Source organism: Hemicordylus capensis, chromosome 1, assembly GCF_027244095.1.
Source record: "Hemicordylus capensis ecotype Gifberg chromosome 1, rHemCap1.1.pri, whole genome shotgun sequence".
Lineage (NCBI taxonomy): Eukaryota > Metazoa > Chordata > Lepidosauria > Squamata > Cordylidae > Hemicordylus > Hemicordylus capensis.
The window spans coordinates 425,042,306-425,069,249 of NC_069657.1; the positions used below are offsets into that span (position 1 = coordinate 425,042,306).

The 26,944-nt window shown below is 46.4% G+C and overlaps 1 long non-coding RNA gene across 1 annotated transcript in view; it reads left to right on the plus strand.

Annotated features, from left to right (window-relative positions):
* The first annotated feature begins 471 nt into the window (after positions 1-471).
* LOC128351746 (uncharacterized) overlaps positions 472-26,944 on the plus strand; it is a 50,284-nt gene continuing 23,811 nt past the window's right edge. The window contains exon 1 of the long non-coding RNA XR_008320016.1: positions 472-608. This is a non-coding gene — a long non-coding RNA (uncharacterized LOC128351746). The remainder of the gene's footprint in view (positions 609-26,944) is intronic.

Consider the following 26,944-nt stretch of genomic DNA (forward strand, 5'->3'; position numbering starts at 1 on the left):
TCCACTCACCCCCCCTTGGGGCTGCTGCCCCCTTCCTCCTGAAACCCGCCCTCCCAGCTAGTTTCTCTCTGCCCCCTTGGGCCTGATGCTGCTGCCCCCTTCCTCCTAACACCCCCACTCCCTGCTACATCACCCCCACTCACCTCCCTTTCTCTGCCCCTTGGGCCTGCTGCCCCCTTCCTCCTAACACCCCCCACTCCCTCCTACATCAGCAGCAGCACCCCCACTCACCCCCCTCTCTCTGTGCTGCTCTCTCTCTCTCTCTCTCTCTCTCGCCCCCAAACTCCTGCTCTGCTCTCTCCTCCTTCACTCTCTGACTCTGTCTGCTCTGCTCTAGTCTCTCTTCCTGTCTCCTTTCCTTCTTTCATTCCCACAGCTGCAGCCCACAGCACCTGCCATTGGATTATATATTTTTTACAAGTATTTCATTTTATTTGTCGCTGCTTGGGGGTGGGAGAGTCACAAATAGTGGCTGCTCATTCTGCCCCTCTCAACCGTCCTTGACTACCCTGGCTGCCTATGCCGCCCTGTCTGTGTACCAGCCTGGGTGGGCTGGTTTGCACGTCTGACCAGCAGTGTGCGGCAGGAGAAGGACCAGAAGAAGAGGGGTGAGTGTACGCATGCGCATGTGTGCACCTTTTGTTGTCCCCTTCCCTATTTGTGGTTCTAAATAGGGGCTTAGCAATTAAATTGTTGACCCCTCCCACCCAATTTTAAACTACACTTTTCACTAAAGAAGGGTTTCGTTTGATTATCAGGTTCCCCAAGTTTGACTCTGTCCCTCCCTGGTAGGTGCTGTGTCCTAATCCCCCCCATCTATTTTCCCCATAATAAAAAAACTTGCCCCCCCTGAAACTACTCCACCTAACTGCCTGTGCCACCCACCCAGGGTTCCCCCCCTTTACTTAAATTTTAACACCCCCTACCCGATTGGATTTTTCAAACTTAGCCAAAAGGTTCCCCTCACCTCACCTTAATTGGTCTCCCCCCCCCCCTAAAAATCTCCCCTTTGCCCCAATTGGCTTTTTTCTAAAAAATTCCCTCCCAGCTCCAAAGTAATTGGCCTTTTTTGCCCCTTCCCCCCTTCCAAACTTTTTTTTGCCCCTTTCTGGCCTTTCTCATATAGTCTCCCACTTTTACTATGTCTGAGCAACACGAGCGCCGTGTTCATGCCAGGCCTCACCTAAGGTTGGCAGGCAGAGGTGGGAGAGGCCGGGGGCGGGCTGTGCCTGTGGCTGTGGGGCAGAGAGGGAGAGGACGTGGGGACGAGCCTGACGATACCCTGGTCCTCCCCATTGCAGAATTCTTTGTCCCAGCTGAGGGGTTTGTCTATCAGCACCAGGTGCTGCTGGGGCACCACCAGTGGTGGTGGTGGTGGAGACTGCTGGTGCGGGGGAGCAGGCAGAGGGCAGGGAGGATGTTATGGCTGGCAGCGAAGTAGCCAGGTTCTCCCTCCCTCTTGGGGCCCTTCCCCCTATCATTTCGCCACTCAGTGCCCCCCCTTGAACCCTGGGCAGTTGTGGCGGCATCCAGCGGTGGTGGGTCCCACCACTCTGGCTCCAACGAGGAAAGGTCTGCTGCTGAGGTAGTGGAGAGGCCTGCCTCTCCTCTGCCAGTGGAGCCGAGCCTTTCCTCTTCCGTGCAGGGCAGAAGGGGGTTGGGTGGCAGCAGAGGGCATGCAGCGGCACACCCCCCCCCCCGGGACTGCAGCCACCCAGAAGAAAGAGGCCTAAGATAGCGCCCAGGGTGCAAGAGGCCAAGGGCAGCGGTGTCTGGTGCATTTTGAGATCCTTGAAAATGCCCTGAACCATGCCCACTGTGTCCACTGCAGGGAGCAGGTCAGTCGAGGCAAGGATCCCAAGCACCTGGATACGATGCCCATGTGGAGACACATCGACCGTCATCACCCAGCTCTCCTTGGCCCCACTGGCAGCGCTAGTGTGCCTTGTGCTCCTGCCACTAGAGCAGACAAGGGCAGTGTGCCTGCACCAGCCAAAAAGCAGGCTACACTGCCAGTCCAGCAGTGGACACAGGTGTCGGGCACTAAGCGTACTGTTTGTGTGGACCATCATCACCTCACCTCATAGGGGAGACGATTTCCACCGATGACCAGCCGTTTCAGGTGGTCGAGAACTCCGGCTTCTGCCGGATAATCCAGTTCCATGCTCCTGACTACATCATCCCCTCAAGGACCACGTTCAGCCAGAACGTGGTCCCCTCCCTGTACCGCCACTGCAGGGAGCTCACGTCTGCAGGGCTGCGTGCGGCCCCGGCAGGCACCAGCGTGCACTTCATGACCGACCTCTGGACCAGTGTCAGTGGGATGCACGCTGCTTTCCTGGCCCTCACTGCCCACTGGTGGGGCCCGGAGAGAGAGGGGACATCTGTGGGCGCTGCCTCTGGGTCCAGCATGTCTCCTGCTGCATTATGGCACAGGTGGGCCGTTCTGCATGTAGAGACGATGGACATTAGATACACTGTGGATGAGGTGGTGGCCGTACTCGGCCGCTGGATTGAAGAGTGGATTGGTGGGTGTCCACACTTCTCCCGTGGCTTCGTTGTCACAGACAATGGGGCCAACGTTACCGCCGCCATCAAGACAGTCCTGGGCTGTGTGAACATATGGTGTATGGCACACATGCTTCATCTGGCTGTTAGGGACGCCCTCGGCCTTAGGGAGCTGAAGGCGTCCTCCCAGGTCCGCCCCCTTCAAGGTGCTGCTGCTGCCACGGCCACGGTTGTTGAGAAGGCTCGCAAGCTGGCCGGCCACTTCCACTGCAGTGAGAAGTCCAGGTGCCTGCTTTGCAAGAAGCAGGATGACCTTGGGCTTCCTAGTCATCTCATCCCAACGGATGTAGAGACATGGTGGAACTCCACATTCCTCCTTTTCTAGCACCTTCTGGAGCAGGAGAGAGCCCTTGGCACCCTGGTGAGGACGAGTCCTTGGCTGTCTGCGACCTCTCAAATGCAGAGTGGAAGCAGGTGTCTGAGGCGGTGTCGGCACTCGAGCCCTTCCAGCTTTCCACGAAGGGCTTGTGTGGTGACACCACTCCCTTGAGCCAGGTGCTGCCCACAGCTCTGGGCCTGGAGAAGCTGATGGGCGAGCTCCAGACGTCTCTGACCACATTGGAGGGTCATGCTCTGGCTGGAAGGCTGAAGTCTGGGGTGGCCAAGCGGCTTGTTGGTGAGTTGGGTAACAGGGAGGAGTATGTCCTCGCTTGTCTATGTGACTCGACCATCAAGGGCAATGTCATGAGTGCCGGCAACTTTCCCGGGTGGAGGGCCCTCCTGGTCCAGAAAGTTAGGGAGGAGGAGGTCGCTAGGACCAGGAGAGACCAGGAGGGTGGCAGTGGTGCAGGTGCGTCTCCCCCCGAGCGACCCACATCCAGCGGCAGTGCAGCGTCGTCAGCTTGCCCTTCCCCTTTCTCTTCCCAGTCCAGCAGCGTGGCATCCCAGGCAGCGCCAATGCAGCAGGCACATGCTCCCGCCGCGAAATCTACCCAGTGGTTTCAGCGGGTGTGCCTTGGCGCCTTGCCTGGTGTGCAGGAGGCTCGACCTGCCAGGCACTCCAGTGCTGAGCAATGTGTTGCCTAGTACTTGGAGGAGCCTGTGGAGGAAGACAGCTCGATGGACTGCGCACAGTTCTGGGTGACCCGCCGCCAAGTTTGGCCGGACCTGGTGGTGGTTGCTGTGCGCCTCCTCTCCTGCCTCCCCAACCAGTGTCCAGAGTGCGTGGGTGTTTTCACGTGCCGGGGACATGGTGACACCCTCTCGCTCCCGGTTGGATGCTGGTCTGGTGGAGCAGTTGGTCTTCCTTAAGGTCAGCGTCCCCCTTCTGGGCTACCCCGAGCTTGAGCTTGAGCTGGGTGAGTGATTACCATGGTTGCCCCATGGTTAGTCACCTCCCTAGCTCATCCTCTGCTCATCCCTACCCTCCCCCTTCCACTTCTAGCTGAGCTGATGTGACAGATGCTGAGCTGTGCCAGCCAAGTTGCAGTGTGCCTACTACTGGTGCTGCGACTGGCCACATGTTTATACACACACACCCCCGCCCAAGCCCACGTAATAAACCCGATGCTGACCACAACAAGCCCTTATCTCCACCTGTCAGCATTCGGGGGCCTGGCGTAGGCATGGCAGACACACCTAAAAGTAGTACAGCCCCACAATAATACCACCAGACTAGCACCGGTGGCAGTGGGTACACGTTCTGTAAATATGTAAATAATAATTTCCAAAATTTTTCTGTTAATCAACACTCCAAACATATAGAAAATCATACTTGTACACAAATGATGACTCCAAGATGTATTTTTTTAAAAATATGTTATCAAAGAAATCATATGTAGGGTTGTTTTTCATTTAAAATGTGTTTAATATCTTTTTAATGCTTGCTGAATGAATTCTCATGTTGATTATGGTTACTGTTGATGTTGACTGACAAATTATAATCATAGAACTTACTTGACAACACAACATATTGATTGATTGATTGTCTGGGTTCGTTGGGGGGAGGGGAGGGAATTGGGTCTGTGTCTGTCTGTAATGCTTGTACTTCTCTGGAGAGAAAGGTAGGGGTGTGTGTGTGTGTGTGTGTGTGTGTGTGAGAGAGAGAGAGAGAGAGAGAGAGAGAGAGAGAGAGAGAGAGAGAGAGAGAGAGAGAGAGAGAGGAGGCTGTTTCTGTTGTGTATGTGTGGATGGAGAGGAACACAGTCTTGTTTTAAATATGCTCCTGGACTTCTAGTTGCCTAAGAGCCTGAACCTATGTTGTTGCTGTGCAGTAGCGCTAACACATAGATCAATGCTGGCAAGGACATACTGTGTCCTGTTGTGACTTGAACTTTTCACAGAGCAGTAATTGCCACTGAAGATATTGATAAATGTTCAATCTCTATGTAGCTCTCTATGGGAGGCAGCGCTTTTTAAGGCGGTGGTAGTAGTGGCTTTCTTTGGGGATTTTCGGCCCAGTGAATTGCTTCCACATAACAACTGGGCACCTCGTGATCGGTGCCTGCAATATCCGGACCTCTCTTTCTCTGGGGCGACTGTGCAGAATGTACATTGTTCTAAGACCAATCAGAGGGGTAGAGGCCAGGTGATCAAGTGAGTGCCACCTTATGCCCAGTGCAGGCCTTGTGGCTTTACATCACGTTTCAATCTAGGTCGGCGGGGTGCTTGTTTGTTCAGGCAGATGGCATGCAGATGGCATGACTCAATACCAACTCTGGGATGTGTGCATAAAGCAGGGTGAGCCGGCCCACGTTTTCAGCCTCCACTCTTTTCTCATTGGTGCTGCCGTGACAGCCCGTCAGCTGGGTTTTGCAGACACAGATGTTAAGCGTATTGGGCACTCGAAGTCCAAAATGTTTTTTGCGTGATGTCCATTAAGCACTGTTTTGTTACGACCAGCCTTTTGCTGGGTGTTCACCATTGTTGTTCTTTTGGCAGGTGCTGGAGGAGCACCAGCTCTGGTGTAGGTGCTCATCAGTGGCCACTGCCTGCTCCTCTGGGCTTTCAAGCAGGCCATCACTTCACATCTTGGTTCCCGACTTGGTTTGGGAAGCATGCCAGCATGCGCTGGCTGAGGTTTTGAGGGATGCTGTGGAGCCAGTTGCTTCCAGCACTATGGGATTATTTAGCAGTTAGTGCCACTCCCAAGGTTTTGGTAGTTCATCTGGGGGGGAAACGATCTGGGGATGTGAACTGGTCTCTCCTTGATTCAGCAAGCCACCTCCGACTTCGCCACCATTAGTTCATGGATTCTAGGGGTGATTATAATTTGGGCCAACTGGCTTCAGCGCAGGGTTTGGAGAAGGGTTCAGAATTTGCAGGGAGTTAAGAGGGCCAGGCAGAAGGTCAATGCTGCCATGGGGAAGCATGTGGTGGCTTGAGGGGTTGCTTTTATTCCGCAACTGGGTATTTTGCACTCTTTGCCTCATCTTTTTTTGCCCCAGTGGGGTACAACTGTCGTCAACTGGGTGTGATGTTTATTTGGCTAGCCTTCAGAGGGGGCTTGCTGCAGTCTTGGAGGGTGGTGGGGCAGGGAGGCCAGATTAGGCTGACTGACCTCCCTTGGAGGGCTGGGTAGAGGTATAGTTGGGTTAAAATCGGTGAGCACCCTTGCGCTGTTTAAAGGGGAATTGGTCAATCGATCCTTAAGAGGCTTTGCGGCTCAGGGATTTTGATTTGCCATGAAACTTGCTTCAGGGCTTCACAAACCTTAATGGCTGTGCAGCGTGTGGGGTGTGAAGCCCTAGAAGTTGCCTTGACCCATTTGGTTGACTATGAAGGGGATGAAGGTCTTGACTGCTTCTATCCTGAGTCAGGGTGTGTCGTCCATTTAAAGGCATGGGGGAGAACAACGATGTTTGAACCCAGCCTTTGTTAGGCCCACACTGTTGAGAGGTGGAGTTATTGACCCACAAACAGTTTGCTAATCCAATCTATCAATAAAGTTGTGGCCCTTTCATCCAATCTATTTGTGTGTGTGTCTTCCTTGGGACTTGGGTGTGGGGACAATTACTTCCTTTGGTTTGTCCTAAATTTCCTGGCCATCAGTTTCATGGGATGACCCTTGGTGTGAGAGAGGGAGAAACATTTCTCTCTGTCCACTCTCTACTCCATGCATAATTTTACATCCCTACCATGTCTCTCTGTAGTTGTCTCTTTTCCAAACGAAAAAGCCCCAGATGCTGTAACCTTGCTTCATAAGGTTACCATGACACTATATTGGACATTATGAGGATACTGATGTTTGTAAACCCATTCACATGGGTCTGTACAGCCAGTGTGGGTTGGATATGGTCCATTATTCCATGACTGTTAAAAGACAAGTTGATGCTTCCAAACTAAGGGCAGGCCAGTGCAGAGCACATTACAATGGTCAAGCTTCAAGATGTAAAAGCATAGATGGTTCAGTGGTACTTGAGGAGCATTTTTTCATCCCCATTGTATTCAGAGGCAATGCCTCTCCTGTTATTCTAAGATGATCCAAATATCTCATCAACAGTCCCTTTTCCAACTACATTAATGCTGATCTACATCATACGTAACTGTGAAGTTTGGACAAAGATGTTGCTTAAGTGCCCAAGTTCTCTGTAGTCTGCAGGACATGGGGTTGCTGTATTTTTGGTCCAGCAAGCCATGACTATAAATTTAAAATAGAAAATGATATATTCCACAGAATTTATATCTTATTTTCAAATCTAGACTCTTTCTCTTATTAATAGCCCATACGACTATTAGTGATAATCTTCATAACCTAGTGTTCTGCTATTTCCTCAATGGCAAGAAGTCCAGAGTACAATTAACAAAAAGAACATTAACAAAATCTGAATGTGCATAATGGAATGATATTAATGGGATCTCTCCAGAGAATGATGTACTGTCCACACCCTTCTTAATGAGCCTGGAGAGCTTATCTCTCAAAGGAAAACAAAATTATTTTTAGAGATACTTAAAAGGGTAGTGGTAGGAGGGAAATGTGCAGTCTCTTTCCTTCATTATGTTTGTGCACCTTATCTTTATTGCACATGGAATCAAAATTCACGGATGCATGTCTCACTTTGCCATTATAATACTCACAGACATTAGAAGACAAAAAGCTGGGGAAATATGGCCTTAGGCTCTTTGGGAAGAGGTGTTAAGAACTTGGAATTGGAACCTGGAACTATAATTTCAGGCCACCAAGAAGATTATAATGTGCTATTGAGTATTCAGATCCTCTAACTTCTAGGGTGTGAGCATGTTCCTTAACTAAAGATTCTGCATAGAAATTATACATTCTCAATGGGGAGCATAGATTTGGGAATTTTTAGAACCAAATAGATTGTTTCAGGGTACCTATGCCATGCAATTGTACCTTGGCTCTGCTTCTAAAACAGAGAAACTCAAAGTAGGTTGCTTTCATAGAATCACAGCATTGTAGAGCTAGATGGGATCCTGAAGGTCCTGGTCCAACCAACTGCTCAAAACAAGAAGCGGCTACAGCATCCCTCAAAGATGGCCACCCAGCCTCTGGAAACCTCTAGCAGAGTAGAATCTACCAGTGTATGAGACAGAGAGTTTCATTGTCAAAAGTTAGGATATTCCTCCAAAGTTTGACCTGAATCTGCTTCCTTGTAATTTCATCCCATTGGTTCTAGTCCTGACCTCAGGAGCAACAACAACAACAACAAAATACAAATCCACTTCTTCTCTGTGACAGTATGTATTTGAAGATGGCAGTGGTAGCTCCTTTTAATCTTCTCTTCTTCAGCTAAAGATACCCAGTTCCTTTAATGGTTCCTCATAGGTCTTGGTTTCCAGTCCCCTCACCAACTTCATTGCCGTCATCTGAACCCATTCCAGTATCAATGTCCCTCTCAGGACATTGATGATACTGGTCAGGCATACCAGAAGAATCTAAGATGGGGTAGACAACCTTGACTCTCCAGCTGTTGAACTGCAACTCCCATCATCCTCATGTATAATACATTGTGGCTGGAGGTGATGGGAGTTGTAGTTCAACAACAACAACAAAAAAGGAGACCCGGGGCTTCCTAATTGCTGATCCAAGGGACACTTTTAACCAGAAGAAGTCCCTCATCTCTTCATGCACTTTGCTCTCCTGTGATTATGAAAGCATTCTACCACCTAGTATTCAACATACATGTGAGCGGCATATTGCCTAGAAAATCCAGCAAAGTCAGTTTAATTTCAGAACAGGGAATTGCTCCAAAATGAGGGGATTAGTTAAAAGGGAGTCGATGGGGAGAGTCAGGAAGGTCAAATCCTTTCAGGAAGCTTGGAAGTTATTTAAAACCACTACAGTAGAGGCTCAGATACAATGTACAGTCTAGAGCAAATTAGGAAGAGTGTGAAGAAGTGGAAGAGGATGCCAGAGTGGTTAAATAGCGGTGTCGAGGAAGCTGTAAAAGGCAAGAAGTTCCTTTAAAAAGTGGAGAGCTCTTTTATTTGAAGAAACTAACAAAAGAACACAAACTCTGGTGAAGCAAATGTAAGCGGAGGATAAAAACAACCCAAGGAGGAATTTGAGGACCATTTCAGCCCTATTCGGGCATTATCAAACTGTGTGTGCTGTACATGGTTAAGCATTCTTAATCACAGGGACCTCTCCAAAGGTCTGGCATTTGATTACGCTGATCTTGCAGTAGCAAGCATGAATTGTCCCCTTAGCTAAGCAGGGCTAAGCTAAGGTTTGGTTTGCATTTAGGGGGGTGACTACACATGAGCACTGCCTGCTGTTTCCCCTTAGGGGGTGGAGCCCTGGCTTAGTGGAAGGGCATCAACGTTGCATGCAGAAGGTCACAGGTTCAATCCCCGGAAGCATCTTCAGGTAGGGCTGGGAAAGAGTCCTGCTTGAAACCCTGAACAGTTGCTGCCAGTCAGTGTAGACAATGTTGAGCTAGATGGACCAATAGTTTGGCTCAGTATATGACAGTTTCTTATGTCTCTTCAGACATCACTGTATCTGTGAAGAGTGGGAGGCTGGGCTTTTGAGTGCACTGGCACACTGGGTCGGGCTTGTTGTGGGTATGCTGAATCCACTGTTTGATCATGCTTGGAAAAGGCTAATGCAAACAAACAAGAAACACTTAAAAACCACCTTTCATAACAAGGTATCTCAAGGCAGGTCACAACTTATATATTAAAAGCAACCATAAAATCTATTAATTTATTTTTTAAAAAAGATGAAACAATAACAACAGAGAAGTAGTGCCAACTGCTAAAAAGAAAACAGCAGCCCTTAACAGTCAAAGGATGAGTGAGGCAGGTCTTACCTGCCTCTTGGACTTTGCTAATTCCTAATCCCCTGCTAACTGAGCAAAGAGGTACCTTTTAAAAGTGGTGATTGTCTTTATGTAGCAGGGGGGAGAAGAACTGGCCCTATCCATCCCCAGCACAGCATCTCTCCAGTAGCTGTTGCTAATGTCTATCTTATTTTTCTTTTTTAGATTGTGAGCCCTTTGGGGACAGGGAGCCATTTTATTCATCTATTTATATCTATAGCCACTGACGGAGTGGGGAAGTAACTTGCCTAGGGAGCAAGAGGTTGCTGGTTCGAATCCCTGCTGGTATATTTCCCAGACTATGGGAAGCACCTATATTGGGCAGCAGCACTATAGGAAGATGCTGAAAGGCATCATCTCATACTGTGTGGGAGATGGCAATGCTAAACCTCTCCTGTATTCTACCAAAGACAACCACAGGGCTCTGCCTCTGTGGTTGCCAGGAGTCGACACCGACTCAACAGCACAACTTTACTTTACCTTTATTTATATCTATGTCCTTTGCTGTCTTTAAGATTATGAATACGATGAATATTTATATACCGCTTTTCAAAAAAAAAAAAATTCCCAAAGTTCCACTTCGGGAACTTTTTGTTGAAAAGCAGTATATAAATATTCATCATATTCATATTCTTAAAGACAGCAGGGGAAGCCAAAGAGTGGATGTCCATTGGGAGAGCATTCCAAAGCCAGGGGGCAATGACCAAGTGAGCCCTATCCCATGTACATGACAACTGAGCCTCTCTCATCTGCACACATAGCAGAGCCCCTTCTGATTATCAAGATAATCAGAAGGACAGAAGCATTTAAGATCAGATGGACAGAAGATAAGATGGACAGAAGATAAATAAGCATTTAAGATAAGATGGACAGAAGCATTTAAGATCAGGTGATTCTTCAGATATCTGAGGCCCAAACTCTCCCTTTTAAAAAAAGACACATCAGAAGTGAGCAACCAGCCAATGAGGTCACAGATGACAAATATATGAAAAGGAGTGTTGAAAGAGGACAAGGAGGTTGCAGACAAGCTCAAGTAATTATCTGTGTCTGTCCTGACTGTGGAAGACATCAGAGATACCCACATCTGAACCATGATTTTCAGGGAGACATCTGAGAAGCTATGTCAAATAGAGGTGACAAAGTGTGAAGTTTTAGAGCTGACTTACAAAACTAAAGACTAACAAGAATTGCTTGAGAGAAAGAATTAAAATGTGAAATTGTTGGTCTTCTTAATTTCATGGTCATACAAGAGACTATCCTTAACTGAATTTTGGAAGGTAAAGCTTGCCATTTCGTACCTCAGCAAGGTGGAAAAAGCTGCACCTCCTGAAATTCTCTCTTCAACGCAACTATTTAAAAAATACACCTATTTGGGATTCAGCATACTCATGTGCAACTCATCATCTATAACAACTGGGGGCCTTGGATGTGGGTGATGTGTCCCCAATTTCATCAAAAGATACATCCAGCTAATTCCGTGGGGCTTGCATGAGCATCTGCCTGCAAATGTGGATGGGTATTATGATTCACATCTGCATCTTCAATGTGTTTGCAAGTCTGACTATGCTTGGGAAAGGCTGTTTACATGGGTGGACCTCTCTCGCTAGATTGAGGCAATTGTCTTCTATTGCACGGCAGGCGCTAGGTAGGTCAAGGGCTACTCATGGTTCCCAGGCTTCTTCAAAGTACCTCTCCAGGCATTTGGTCTTGATTCTGTCTCCCTTCCCTTCCAGCCAGTACTATAAATCAGATTGACCGATTTAGTAGGGGCATGGCTGCATCCAGGGCATTACAAGTTTGGAGTGGGGCCCTGGGGCAGAAACTGAAGATGGACCCTTGACCCTTCATCTCCCCACCTCCTTTTTTCAGAGAAATTGCATGGGGGGATGGCAAAGTCATCTGTCGCTCAGGGCACAGAGGCATTTGTCCCGCCTTGTTCAGTTATAGCTACAACCCTGGCTGTGCCAGTTTTAATCTCTCTTCAGGTGCTCAGGATTGCTTTTAATTTCCATCCATTTCTGTCCAGTTTCTTTCCCCACAAAGCAGCTTCTCTTGCTCCCTTCTTTTCCGGCAGCAAAATTATCCTGGAAGTCAGAGGCTTTGATATTAAAATCCCTTATTATGTTGGTGTAAATTTTCATACAGTCTGCCATTTTGCGACTGGCACCACCTCCCCAAACCACTGTTTCACATCTGGCTCTCCCTCCCCAAGCTGTTGTTTCGTGGTGGTAGTTCCCAAGGCTCTGGCAAAAAAAAAAAGTAGCTCTTGGAAGTCTACCCACCCCTGTTCTATTGCATCTGGTCACCCTAGAAGCAAGACATCTAAATTTGGTGGTGCATAAACCTCAGGAACTCCCAACTAGCAAGGAGGGAAGAATCACATTTCTGACCTCAGAGGCACCTGGGTGGATGGTTTTCAAAATAAGAAAGATCAGAAAGAAAAACCCATGAGGACAAAAGGAAATGATGAACGATATCCCCGTTGTTAAAACCAGTCCAAAAACATATTTTTTAGCCAGCACACAATCCAAGAACCACCCACTCAGACTCTGATCTTGCTAGATGAAGCTGTATTAAACAGTGATGCCTTTTCCTTTAGTAATTGTTTTTATGGTCAGCCGGGTTGCCAGTTTATTAAAGAACCATTCTTTTCTTTTCATTTTGGAATTACCAGAGACTTTTATATATGATACAGTCATGAGTATTCCGGGCTTTAATGTAGCTACATTTTGCTGAAGTAATAATAATGAATGGCTTGCTTTTGCAAGACGTGGACTGCTTAGATATAAATGACTCCATATGTAATACTGTAAGTATAGACATCTGAATTTTGGTAATGCATCTGTCTCTGCCTCCATGACAATAAAATGATCTGCTGAGGTGCTTGGCAAACCTTGCACATTCTCCTTTGGTAATTTTACATTTTGTGAAATGGAATCACAGAAGTTAAATATCCTATTGCAGCTAATCTCAGAATCTGTTGAGTCTGATAAAGAAGACAAGATGGAGTGGGATGTGGTTGCTTGGAAGCAATGGTAGGAGAGGAGGCATCCTGCTCCTCATCGCCAGCATATGGGCTTCCCAGAGGCATCTGGTAGGCTACTGTGGGTAAGAGGATTCTGGACTTGATAAGGCTTGGACCTACTCCAGCAAGGCTCTTGCTTTGTTGATATGTTTTAGGGTTGCCAACTGACTAGGTTCCTTCTGGCCTTGCCAGAATTTAGTGTTCAGAGCTGGAAGATATCCTTAGGCAAGAACAAACTGGTAATGTTTCACCCCCAAGTCTTATGGTTGTCCCTCTTCTCCTCAAATCCACATACAGGTCTACTCTTCACACACAGAAGAATGAGATACTAGAGTGAACATAAGAATAGTTCTGCTGGATCAGGCCCAAGGCCTATCTAGTCCAGCATCCTGTTTCACACAGAGGCCCACCAGATGCCCCTAGGAAGCCCACCAGGCAAGAGATGAAGGCATGCCCTCTCTCCTGCTATTGCTCCCCCTGCAACTGGTATTCAGATGAAACTTGTCTCTGAGGCTGGAAGGGGCCTATAGCCACCAGACTAGTAGCCATTGATAGACTTGTCCTCCCTGAAGTTGTCTAAGCCCCTCTTAAAGCCATCCAGGCTGGTGACTGTCACCACATCCTATAGCAAATAATCCGTAGATTAATTATGTGCTGTGTGAAAAGTGGACTATACCACATAAGTCTGCAGGTGGAAGATACCATTTGGGAATGCTCCATGACATAAAACTGCCCTGTTCAGACATTACAAATAGCACTATTAAGGACTGATGGGATGGAAGGAAGGTGGCTTGAAGGCAGGCTAAATCCTAGGGGTGTGCATATAAATTTGCCATCAAATCAATTTGGGCTAAATCCTAGGGGTGTGCATATAAATTTGCCATCAAATCAATTTGGGTTGCATTGGGTGTGATTTGCAGATTCAACCATGAATTGAATCACCCTCAAAATAGAGCGCTTTATTCGAGGTTGAGGATAATTAATCTGATTCAACCAGAATCAATTCAGGCAATTCAAGTGCCATTTTGAAGCCAATTTTGCTCGGAAAACGGGCTTCAAAATTGTTTCCCAGGGAGAGTGCATGAATCAAAATTTGGGATTCAATATTAGGTAGAATCAAATAGTAGATGCCCCCACTTCCCAAACTGATTTGTCAAAAGCAGCCAGCTTGGCCAGATGCCTCAACAAAATTGGTGTTCTCAAAATGGTGCTTTCCTTCTCTGGGGAGAGCTGTCCTCTAACTACCAATTGGGATGGTGGGTAGACCAACCCTCTGCTCCGGACTTGGCGCATTGGTCAAACTCGGAGGACAGCTCTCCTGGATGGGGGGCATCATTTTGAGGCCCAGTTTTCCAGCAAAATGGGCCTCAAAATGGCACATAAAATCACCCAAATCACTTCAGATGATTTGAGGCTGATTCTTCAAGGCAGCTGGCCAAGCTGGCTGCTTTTGGTGAATCAGTTTGGCTGTGTGTCTGTGATTTCATTGGACCTGAATTGAATCACAGATTTTGATTCATTCCTACTAAATCCCTGCCTGGTGAAGCCTGTTCCCTGTTTGGTACTATGCCTGCCAAGATATGTGGTGTGAGGAGAACCTGGACTTTGCACTCTACCCAGCATATCAGGGCAATGGAGAAGGAGGTAGGGGGACAAACTCCCACTTTTCTCTCCATGCGCTGCTGTTATCCTGCCAACCCCACTGCTAGTTGATATATAAAGGGAAGAAAAGGAAAGTTGTCTGGGGAGTTGGGGAGGGCTTTTGGAAACAGCAAGAGCCAGGGTGGATGGGGGAAAAGGCTTTTTTTTTTTTTTTGATGGCTTGAATTACCAAAGGAAACTTATCTGAGTTTTGTGGGGTGTACTCATATCAGAGCAGGGAGAGCTCACTCATCTCTGCTTCATTTTCGAAATAAACAAAAATTCGAGGTGGCTGCAGTTGTCCCAAGAAAATTCCATTCCCTTGATTCCTTGACATTTGCAAATGCTTTGCAGTTCAGTGAATATAGGAACATTAAAAAACGTCCTTATACTGAGTCAGACCATTGGTCCATCTAGCTCAGTACTGTCTGTACACTGGCACTGGCTTCTCCAAGGCAGAAGTCTCTCCCAGCCCTAACTGGAGATGCTGGGGAGGGAACTTGGAACCTTCTGCGTGCAAGCATGCAGGTGTTCTTCCCAGCGTGCCCCCATCCCCTAAGGGGAGTATCTTAAAGTGCTCGCATATGTAGTTTTGCATGCAAATACAAACCAGGGCAGACCCTGCTTAGCAAAGGGGACAATTCATGTTTTCTACCACAAGACCAGGTCTCTAGGGATGTCCCTAGAGCATTCTTTGGGAGTGGCATGGGGGAGCTTTAAGAAAAAGGAGAGCAGGTCCTTACTTGCTCTGCAACATCTCATGCAGCTTCCTGCTGGAACTGTGCTCAGTCCAAGTACCCCCGCACAGTGCCAGCATTCACAAGGTGTCTGTGCATGCACAGGCACCATCTGTATGGTCATCTTGGTGTTGCTGACCATGCAAATGACGCCCACACATGCATGGACACCATGTGCATGCTGGCACTGCATGGGGGTACTTGGGCTGAGCGCTGCCCCATCAGAAAGCTGCATGGAGTGGTGAAGAACAGGTAAGGACCTGGTCTCCTCTTTTTTAAAGCTCCCCACACCACTCTCAAAACGTGCTCGAGCCTTTCTTCAAATGGCAGTTCAGGTACATCCCTCCAGCTCTCCTCCGTCACCTGACATGCTCAGTCCATCACATCCTTCCTTTTCTGTGAGAAAAGATGCAGTAAAAACAAAAAACTGGCTTACATTCAAGGGTGTACTAACACAATAATGTTGTGAGCATCCAAGTTGTGCAAATGCAAAAAATTGTGCGTATAACGTTACACAAAAAGTAAGCCACTTATTTCCAGTGGGCTTACTCTTGTGGAGCATCATCCCTGCAATTCTCGTGTCTGTGCAGCTTGTGCACACACAACATTACTAGGCTGACGTACCCTTGTGTGGTATGTCATCCACTGTTTTCAGGGTGCAGATGCCAGATCCTTTAATGAAGATCAGTACTCCTTAAAACCTTTAAATCTCCCAGTCATTCAAAATCAGGGTTATTATTAAAAAGCCAAATTTCCTATACTATATTTCCAATCTATAGGTAGGGTGGCCACAACTGTGTTGTGAGAGCAGTGGAAATAGCTGTTCTCAGAGCAGTCAACAGGTATGAACTGAAATCCAATGAGCTGCAACTGTCTGGAAGTATTCAGGGCAAAATGTTATAACTATTCGCAATCAAATACACACTTACCTTTGTCTGTTGTCTTAAACTTGTACCTTAGTCTTGCTCAAACTCCTGTATATGTACTAACAGCAATTATCTCCCACCTGAAAGCAGTGTGTATGTGTGTATGGCTGTTATATACATCTGTAACAAGAATGGGATCTATTGTCATACAGTGGTACTGTTGAAAAGAATTTTAGGGCCCATTCATTTTTCAGGTTTTCTGTGCATGACAAAAAACAAAACAAAAACAGAGCCTGGCCATACTTTTGTGAAGGCAACATCGGGTGTCTGAACAATTTTGATTCCATCTTGCTTAAGCTTGATACCTACATTTAAAAGAAGGGGTTTATGAAAGCAGCTGTGAGTAACAGGCCACAGCAAATGTATCATGCTCTCAAATAAAGCAACAGGAATGGTTTATTTTAGTGAAATATAATATATGCAACAGGGCTGCTATTTTGTTTTTCTTATTCACTAGGATATGACTGGTAGTCTGAAATGTAACAGCTGGGCTGTTGTCAAGAGGGTCTGAGTAACTCCTTTGCTTTATCATCTACATTGACTCCAGATTTGCTTCTAGGCACAATTCAAGGTGCTGGTCATTACCTTTAAAGCCCTAAAACAGTTTTGGACTAGGATCCATTAAAAACTGCCTCTTTGCATATGAACTAGCCTGAACTTTGTGATTTTCAGCTGACTTCCTTCTGAGGTATAGTTGGTGGTGACCCAGAACAGGGCCTTTTGGGTGGTGGCTCCTAGGTTATAGAATGCCCTCCACCAGGCGGCCTGTCAGGCACCTTCAACAATGGCTTTTCATCACCTAGTAAAACGTTTGTGTTCAGGCAGGCATCTGATTGCTCACGGTGATATTGTTGGTTGCTGCTGGTGTGTTCTTTGTTGCTTTTATATTGTATTTTATGCCTTTTAATTGTATTTTACATACCATGATTTGGTTTGGCTTTGCTTTTATCCCTTGTTGTACACCTCTTTGAGCACTTGGATGGAAAAGTGGTTTATAAATCTAATATGTAAATAAAATAAAATAAAACAAAGAAGCCTTGTGATGAAAGTGGGACAGAGAATTCTAATGCAAAATAGAGTAGAGCATATGTTTCCTTCTTGTGTCCCTTTGGGACTTTTGGTGGGAACTGAAGCTGCCTTCCAGGTTCTGGAAGAAGTGTTCCCATTATTCCTGGCAATGTTTAGAGGGAAAATGTGGATAACCACTTCAAAAGTCTCTGCTTTCATTTTTCATTTTTCAAAAATATGTATTATTCCCCTGGCATTAAAGAAGCAGCAATCTCCCTCAAGCTTCCTAGTGTCATAAATTAAACATTCTAAACTTAGTCTAGGATAATAAAGAAAATCCTTTGATGTGGGTCTAATTTCTAATAGCACTAACTGCAGCAAAACTCAGTGCACCATCCTCATTAACCAGAAACACACTGCAGTGTAAGTTACTGCTGCAATGCAGATATTCCCAACTAAGGGGGTTTGCAACAAAAATGCACCAACTAAGCTATGGCTTGACCAGAAAACCATTGAAATAAATGAAAAATATGTACCAACTGCAGAGGTGTCGCTATAATTGAGCAGATGGAATCAAAGAACCTGGGGGCCCCAGCTCCTAAGGGGGCCCCAGCTCCACACCTCCCTATTTTCTTCATTGTCTCCCTCACTCCACCAGGCCACCGGGGAGAGGGGCAAACACAGGCCCCTCCGAGGTTCACCTAGGTAACTTTGGAGCCTGGACCTAAAGGCCTTTGGAGACCCCATCCTTGCTGGAGCCCCCCCACCCCATAAGTTAAGCATCATCCCCCTAAACACACATACACACCATGACACATACAGCATTCTTAACATGCGTGTTCTTGAGGGCACAAACAGCAACTGAACTCATAAGAATATAAGAATATAAAACAGGTATATTTATGCAAATATGCATTAGCAGAAACATTTCAACACACAACTTAACATATCCCCATCCCACACTTCTTTCCTCACTCCCTCCTCTGTTTCTAAAGCACCCAGCACAGGTCATAATCAAACTCAGCCGTCGAGCACTGAGCGGGCCAGTGGTGACCACACCATCCATGACAGACTAAAGAGGAACTGGAGGCCCCCAGGGGGTCTGGAGGCCCTGGTCTTGGGCCCCAAAGTCCAGGGGTAAGAGTGCCACTGATGCCTCTGGTAAAAGGTAAAGGGTGCTGTCAAATCGATTTCAACTCCTGGCGCCCACAGAACCCTGTGGTTTTCTTCGATACTGAGGAGCTATTTGATCAGTGGAAGAGCACATGCTTTGTATGTGGGAGTGCCCAGGTTCAGTTCTTGGCATCTTCAAATAAGCCTGAGAAAGATCTCAATCGGAGGCCCTGGAGAAATGTTGCCAGTTAGTACTGAACTCACTGGATGAATGGTTGGATCCCACATAAGACTGCTTCATATATATTAGGGCTGTGCATGAACAAAATGATCAGATCGGATCCAGTTCCAATGGGATACATGCGATTATTGAATCGTGCATCTGATAAATGCAGCAGCCCAGACGGAATCATTGAATGCATTGTTGATTGATTGTTGATAATGCATTGTTGTATATTGTTGATGCATTATGATGCAATATATCATAGGATATATTGGCCACCATTGGAAAGAATGGGAAATCATTAAAGTATACGTCGGAATCAGGTAAAACTTTCAGGCATGGTTGACTTCTCTTAGAGTTGATGTTAGACCCTTCTTAGGGCTTCATGCCACCTCACTTTCATGCACAATTGCCAGGGTTTTAGAGAAGCAGGCAAAGGTCCCCCTCCCCACCTTCATACTTTGCTTTAAATACAGGTGAATCCCATAATCCACAGGGGTTTCATATTCTGTTACAACCATGGATAATGGAACTGCAGATAACGGGGCATTAAGGCAATGGGAATGTGGGGGAGCTTAGGTTCCCAGAGACTGGAAAAATGGGCAAAATTTGGCAAAAAACACCCCTGCAAAGGGAAAAAAGTGTCCTGTCATACTCCATGGGTATCCAGCTATCCAAGGATGCCCCCTGTCCCAATTTCCCCATTTTCCCATGAAGAATAGTGGGGGGAAATTCTGTTTTGTATTGAAGACTGTCACAAAATGGCTACTTTTCTGAAAATGGTGGCCAGAAATGACCTCAGAGGCCATTTCCGGACACCATGAATACATAAAATTAACCCTTAAAGCATCAGCACAAAAAGTGTGCAAAAGCATTTGCACAAATACAAAAATGCTTGTGTAGGCCATTATTTCCTACAGTCGCACAACTTCATTTGCACATTTTTGCAGCTGGGCAAGGGTTCACTTGCACAACTGCACACATGTTAAGATGTGTGCAGAACAAAGCGCAGTATGTCACCCAGTGTCACCAAGTCCCTAACAGGGTAGTCAACTGGAAAGAAAATCATTCTCCTGACTTGCCCCTCGGCTTTTAACCTCAGGCAGAAATCAGTAAACGAAGCTTCTCACCACATTGAAATAAATGTTACCACTGGCTAAAGATTGTTCGACAGCTAGGTGTTATAAGCACAGCTGCAGTGTTTGGCTGAAATGTTGGCAACCATACTCCCCAGGTAGGGATGTGCACAAATGGCTCAGACAGCTGCCAGCAAGGCAGGGAGCAGTTCCCTTAAAAAGCAGGTAAGCAGCTCCTTATCTGCTTGTCTGCCACCCCACTGCTTTCCCAGTGGCAGCACCCACTCTCCAAAAGGCCGCGCATGGCTGCAGTGCCCTTCCCTGCAGCCTCTGTGCAGCATTGACACACCGAGGCTGCAGGAAACTGCATCACAGCCAGGTGCGGCGTTTTAGAGAGCGGGTGCCGATGGTGGAAAAGCTGTGGAGTGACGGACAAGTAGGTAAGGAGCTGCTGGCCTGCTTTTTAACGGAACTGCTCCCCGCCCCACAAAACCGGTTCGAATGCCGACACCCAAGCCGGTTCGGCGCTTTCCAGAGGAGGCACCAAACTAGCACATGCACATCCCTACTCCCAGGTTAGTCTGCATACGACTGCTTCCCTACTTCTAAGTTCTAAATTCAGGCATTAAATTGTTTTAACCTTGTTTTAATTTCTGTTTTCTTGTAAACAGCCCAGAGACGTGCGTTTTGGGCAGTATATAAATACGTTTTACACACACACACACACACACACACACACACACACTTACTTAAGGTCAGACTAAAAAAACCACTTCCCTCATGTCTCTAGGAAAAAAGGTTGTTTTAAATCAAAGCAAAAGATGCAGCCTTATTTTACCAATCCACAGAGGTCTGTGTGACTATGGGACAGAGATACATAACTTAGAGTTCAGCACCAATTAAACAGAAATAGCACACTCTCAGCACTTGCTGATCAGGATTCAAAGATAGGGTTGTGCCTCATTCCCTCCTCCCCATGTCCCCCCCCTCCACCCCACCCTCCCATGTTGTATAGGTGTTTGTGGCATGATTTGCTAGTTGTAACCGGTTTGTTTTTTGTCAGGTCACTGCTTGAGTCAGGTCAGGGCTTGGCTTGGCTTCGAAACAATGTCTTCTTTCAAACCGGCCTCGCCAGAGACAGTGCAAATGTTCAGCTTGTCAATTAACAAGAGAAAGTGGGTCACATCTCCACTGGAAAACCTAGAATGCTCATGTTTCCATTTTAAAATGGAAACAAATGTGAAAGCCAGCACTGGCAATGCCTTTTAAAGCCTCACATAAAACATCACCATTCCCTCATGAAATAATAATAATGATAATATGATGTGTCCGCACCGTGTGCTCTTTCGGCAAGCTGGAAGTGCAAGAGCAAGAAGCAGCTGTAGATGCATGCTTGTGTCTATAACTGTACCTGCATTCATTTTAAATGTGAACCTGGGGGCTGGGGCCTTCAAGTGTAGGGCAAAGATAGAGGGGGGTGGGCAAACGTGGTCCTCCAGCTGTTGTTACACTACAACTCCCATCAGGCTGGGGATGATGGGAGTTGTAGTTTAACAACAGCTGGAGGGCTATGTTTGCCCACCCATGAGACAGAGCCTACTTCCATACAATGCTCCTTGTACCAGGGATTCTCAGATGTTGTTGTTGACCAGGACTCCCATAACCCCCCCGGCAAAGGCCACTGCAGCTGGAGATGCTGGGAATTGTAGTCATAAACATCTGAGAATCCCTGTTACATGGAACATTGCTGCCATATTTTATTATTTATTCATTTAGTTGTACAATCATATTCTATTCTTCCTCCAAGGAGCCCAGAGTGGTGTACCTGTATATTGCTATATTCTCCTCAGAACAACCCTGTGAGTTAGATTAGGCTGAGAGATAAGTGACTGGTCCTGAGTCACCCAGTGAGTTTCATATCTGAATGGGGATTTGAACGCTGGTCTCCCTAGTCCTGATCCAACACTCTACTGAGTAAACACTGAGAAAACACTGATCCTACACTCTACTGAGTAAGCACTGAGTGAACATGAGAGCTGTTCTTGTGGTAGCAATCATGACATGTACCCTTAGCTAAGCAGCATCTGCCCTGGTTGCATATGAAAGTGAGACTAGAAGTGTAAGCACTGTAAGATATTCCCCGTAGGAAATGGAAATGCTCTGGGAAGAGCATCTAGGTTCCAAGTTCCTTCCCTGGCAGCATCTCCCAGATAGGGCTGAGAGAAATTCCTGCCTTCAACCTTTGAGAAGCCGCTGCCAGTCTGTGTGGACAATATTGAGTGAGATGGACCAATGGTCTGACTCAGTATATGGCAGCTTTCTATGTTCCTACCTACTACATGTTGGTTTGGTTGATATTTCCAATATCTTAATATTATGGGTGCACACATTTCCCCTCCCATCTGCCATGTCATCTCACTGTTGCATAATCACAAATTCCCCTCAGTGTACAGATGAAATGCTGCTTTAAATTAGTATTTCATACATGCATTGAGAGGTGATTTGGACAAACTGCCCCTCTTGCAATGAAGTGGCAACAGGGCAGAGAAATGAGGGGAGGTTTATGTTAGAAGTGGCTATCCTAAAGCATTGCTCTTAGCATCATGGTATCCTTTTCTGGCCACTAGAGGCATGATGAGATGTTAATAGGTCTGTTTTGATCAGAAAGTACCTTTAACTGCGGTTCCAATGGACCTGCAGTTTGCTTCCCAGTCCCCTGACATATTCCCAGACCATCAGGATCTGCAGTCTGGGAGACTGCAAAATGGATGGCATGGGCTGTGTGGGCATCCTCCATCCCTTGAAGGAAAGCTGCACCGGCCAACTAAATTTAAGTGGCAGGTGGAGCTTCCATTCCTAACTCTGGTTTGGGCAAGTTGCCCAGCCGGGACAACACATTGGAACCTGTGGATGCTCGGTTTTGTAAGTGTACCTTACTTATAACCATGGGTTCAGTCAGTTAGAGGTTTGGGGGAGGAATTAGAACCGTGGTTGGGTCTGGGAACCACAGTTCCGATAATTCAGATGTCATGGACGGCCAACCTGAGGTGGCTTTTCCTCAGGTTTCCTGTGATATCTGAAGGCTTTCATGCTGGCTGGGGAGAAAGGGATTCTCCTCTTCCGCCGGGCATTGGCCCCTCCCTTGTGTCTGACATCGAGGGGGCGGGGCCAGTGGAGAGAACATGGCTGTCACAGCCTGGGCATAGTTTCATTTCCTCATTTCCCCTGTCAGTGGTTGGTGGAATCGCTGAAAGGGAACTCATTTCCAGGGGAAGGAACTCCCTTACAGTGATTCCCCCAACCGCTGGCAGGGGAAATGAAATGATGCCAGGGCAGTGATAGCTCAGTTCTCTGAACTGCCTCTGCCCCTCTTGCATCTGATGTCAGATTCAGGGGGCTTGGTTTGGGGCATATGCATGCTTTGCATGTGCAAAAGAACACCCAGGGACAGGAAAGCCCCTGGTCAGACTTTGTCCCCCAGCCCTGGCAAAGCTCCCTACGCTCCTGCTAGAGCCTGTTTGTGTATGTTGTTCTCTCTCTCTTAGAATGTGATATTTTAGTTTCTTAATAAGTCTTTATTTGTTTTTCAAACTCAAACTTCTATCTTCAGATAATCTCTTGGGCTGAACTTCTTTACCACCAGAGCATACGCTACTGTGTGAGGGTTTTGATGTTTCTCCTCACACCCCTCAACAGTTTGCACACCCATGTTCCCTCTCCATGTGATTAGCATGACTCGGCAGACATACCATCCAGACTGGCCCAGTGTACGGAGAACTGAATTCACATACGGATCAACAATCTGTACAGTGCTCACCTGCAGACAGAGGATACAGGCGGCTCCCTCTTTATTTGCGAGGGTTCTGTTCTCGTCAATAAGCACAAATACAAAAACTGTGAATTAAGAAATCGTATCCCTATGGGAATCCAGGGGTTAGGTTTCTTACTTTTTTGGGGGGGGGTAAAAAATGGGACAGAAATAAGAGCAGTATAGCACAGCACCTTGGTCTCCAGGAATTTCCTCAAATCGCTAAGTTTTTTAGTCACAAAGTGGCTCTGCACTTCAAAATAGTAGCTGGAAATGACACCGTAAGTTATTTCCTGCCACTCAGGAACCGTGGATAGGCAAAATTCACCTATATTTCCTGCCACAGATAAAGAAACCAAGTCTCTAAAACCCATCCATGGATACAGGGAAATGTGATCTGCCAACCCGTGGATAACGAGGGTTTCCTGTATGTAAGTAGCTCTCTAGTACTGACAACTTATTGTAAGTGCTACCCCCATAAAATGAATAGTGACGAGCATTAGGAGTTTTTTCTGTTATAGCCTAATACACTCTCATTGAGCTTAACCTACCTCACAGGGTTGTTTTGAGATCAAACGGGAAGGGAGTGTATGCACAATGCCACACTGGACTGTTTGGAGAAGGGATGGGTTAAAAATGTAATACATTTATTACAACCTAAACTACAGAAAAATGTTTACATTTTCCCCCACCCTTCCTCCAAAGAGCCCTGAATGGCATTGTATAAATGCTCCTCTCCTGTTTGGCCTCACAATGACTCTGGAGGGTAGGTTAAACTGAATGAGAGTGACTAGCCAAAGATCACCCAGTAAGTTTGGTGGCTGAAAATGAATCTGAACACAGGTGTCTCCCACCTAGCGTTCAAACTGCTATGCTACGCTTGTTGAAAGTGAGCAAGCATTTGTTGTATCAGAGCCCAGATGGGAGACCACTTGGGTGTCCATCTTGGCTTGTTTACCCCTAAACAAACAAACTTTGACTCACACTATAAGCATCACAGCATTAAGTCTGAAGCATTCACATTAAGCAAGCTATCATAAATAAAGCTACAATGACTGTGTTAACAGCACAGTATCGGTAATAGCTTGTATTAATGGGAACTCTGCTCCACTTTCCTTCTCATCAGGTTGTCAGCTTTTTCTGGAATGCTCATCATTTCAACACTGTATTCCCTTGCTCACATTGAAGATGGGAAAGAAGCACAGATTAAGTCACAACATTCAGCCACCCGTTATCAATTAAAATGAATAAATAAATAATAATCAACTTATGTTTGTGGCAGATCAGCAACTTGGTGTGCTTAATCTTGACAGATGAAAATTAAATAATTATCTTTTCCTTGACTCAGGGGCTAGTATGAACGATGACATTCCAATCCTTGCACTGGGCAAAAAATGCTTTAAAAGTTTTTTACATATGTAGAGTAAGTTTTAAAACACTAGAGAGCCAGAGATCTTTTTTTTTTTTAAACCTGGCTTATGGGGACTGTTAGGATTCTAAAAGACCTCTATGATGTCAGTAGTGAGATGTTTTGTGATCTGGGTTGATTTTGGCATCATGGTTGGATTGAAGCAATAGTGCTACAGGGTTGCACAACTTTGGCCCGCCAGCTGTTGTCAGACTACAACTCTCATCATCCTTGACTATTGGCTGCTGTGGCTGGGAATGATGGGAGTTGTAGTTATCCAGCCCTGGCTTAGCTGTACAGTTGTATAGCCCTGGCTTAGATTCACATCTGTTGGACTGAAGTCTGCCACTGCGCTGCCACAAGGGATGTGCACGAACCACAGTTCAACCCACGGTTCGAACACAGTTCAGGATTAGAGTTTGGGAGTTTTAAGCAAGAGGAGAACAGGCCTTACCTGCTCTCTGCCTGCCCATGCAGTTTCCTCCCCAAAAGCCCCGTGCAGCACCAGCAAGCTGTCCACACATGCACAGGCACTATTTGCGTGGTCAGGTTGTACGGCATGTCAGCCCATAAATCCAAGCAATAAAGAAGTGCTGAATCAACGACTACTATGAACTACTACTATGAATATTTCTATACCGCTATTCAACCAAAGCCACTTAATGGCACAGCGGGGAAATGACTTGACTAGCAAGCCAGAGATTGCCGGTTCAAATACCCACTGTTATGTTTCTCAGACTATGGGAAACACCTATATCAGGCAGCAGTGATATAGGAAGATGCTGAAAGACATTATCTCATACTGCCTGGAAGATGGCAGTGGTAAATCCCTCCTGTATTCTACCAAAGAAAACCACATGGCTCTGTGGTTGCCGAGAGTCAACACTGACTCGACGGCACACTTTACTTTATTCAACCAAAGTTCTCACAGCGGTTTACATAGAAAAATAAATACATAAATAAGATGGTCCCCTATCCCCAAAGATCTTATAATCTAAAACAGAGGCGAGCTGGTCTTGTGGTAGCAAGCATGACTTGTCTCCATAACTAAGCAGGGTCCACCATAGGAGACTACATGTGTGAGCACTGTAAGATATTCCCCTTAATGGATGGAGCCACTCTGGAAAGAGCATCTAAGTTCCAGGTTCCCTCCCTGGCATCTGCAAGATAGGTCCGAGAGAGACTCCTGCCTGCAACCTTGGAGAAGCCACTGCCAGTCTGTGTAGACAATACTGAGCTAGATGGACCAATGGTCTGATTCAGTAAATGTGAGCTTCCTATGTTCCTAAAAAGAAACATAAGGCAGACACCAGCAATAGCCACTGGAAGGATGATGTGCCGGGGTTTTCAACACACTCAACATACACAAATCGCACTGGGGGGACTGCATTGATCCCAGTTCCAAAAACAGCCTGTCCATCACCACACCATTTGTGGATGGAGATGGCCTGTTGGAAGATGAGACATAACATCTTATCAGATACCTTTAAAAAAACATAATGGGTTGGATCCAAACGTGTCATGAGCATAAATGCAACTTAGTGGAAGAGTGTTGTGTGAGAACTGTGACCCCAAATATAGAAGAGTTCCTCCATTTGCACACGCTTTTGCTCATGACTTGCAGAAACTGTTGTGATGCCCACTAGAGATTATAGGATACGGCCTTTGTCTTCCTTTTTCTCCCATATTTCTTGAAGTGTAATGGAAACCTCAGTACATTGTTACACTGTGCTATGGAAATCTTCCCCTAGCACATGTTCAAGCATTCACAGAATAGCACTACAGTCCTTTTCTCCTTCCACTCACGGTTCTATGGATCCCCACCAATATTTCCAATAGAAGATGTGGGAATAGGCCAAGAGTGGCATTTCCCTGCCATTTTGTGTTGTTGTCAAGGTGCATACCAGGGTGTTCTTTTTTCAGAAATCAAGCTCTTTCTCACAGTGTCTCCTTTCCTCTTTTCCGATTCCTGCTTAATTACCAGCAGAGAAGAAATCAAAGAGTTAAGAAGTTAAAGGTCAAGCTCCACCTGTTCTAACAACTGCTCCTTTTCTGAGAAGGCAAACAATGGAGGGAGATAAGTGAGAGATTATGGCAATTCTTTCTTCCAATGAAGCTAAATGAAAGCGCAGCTATGCTTATACCGCCCCATACAAAGAGCAGAATAGTGCGGCTAAAAGTGTTTAGA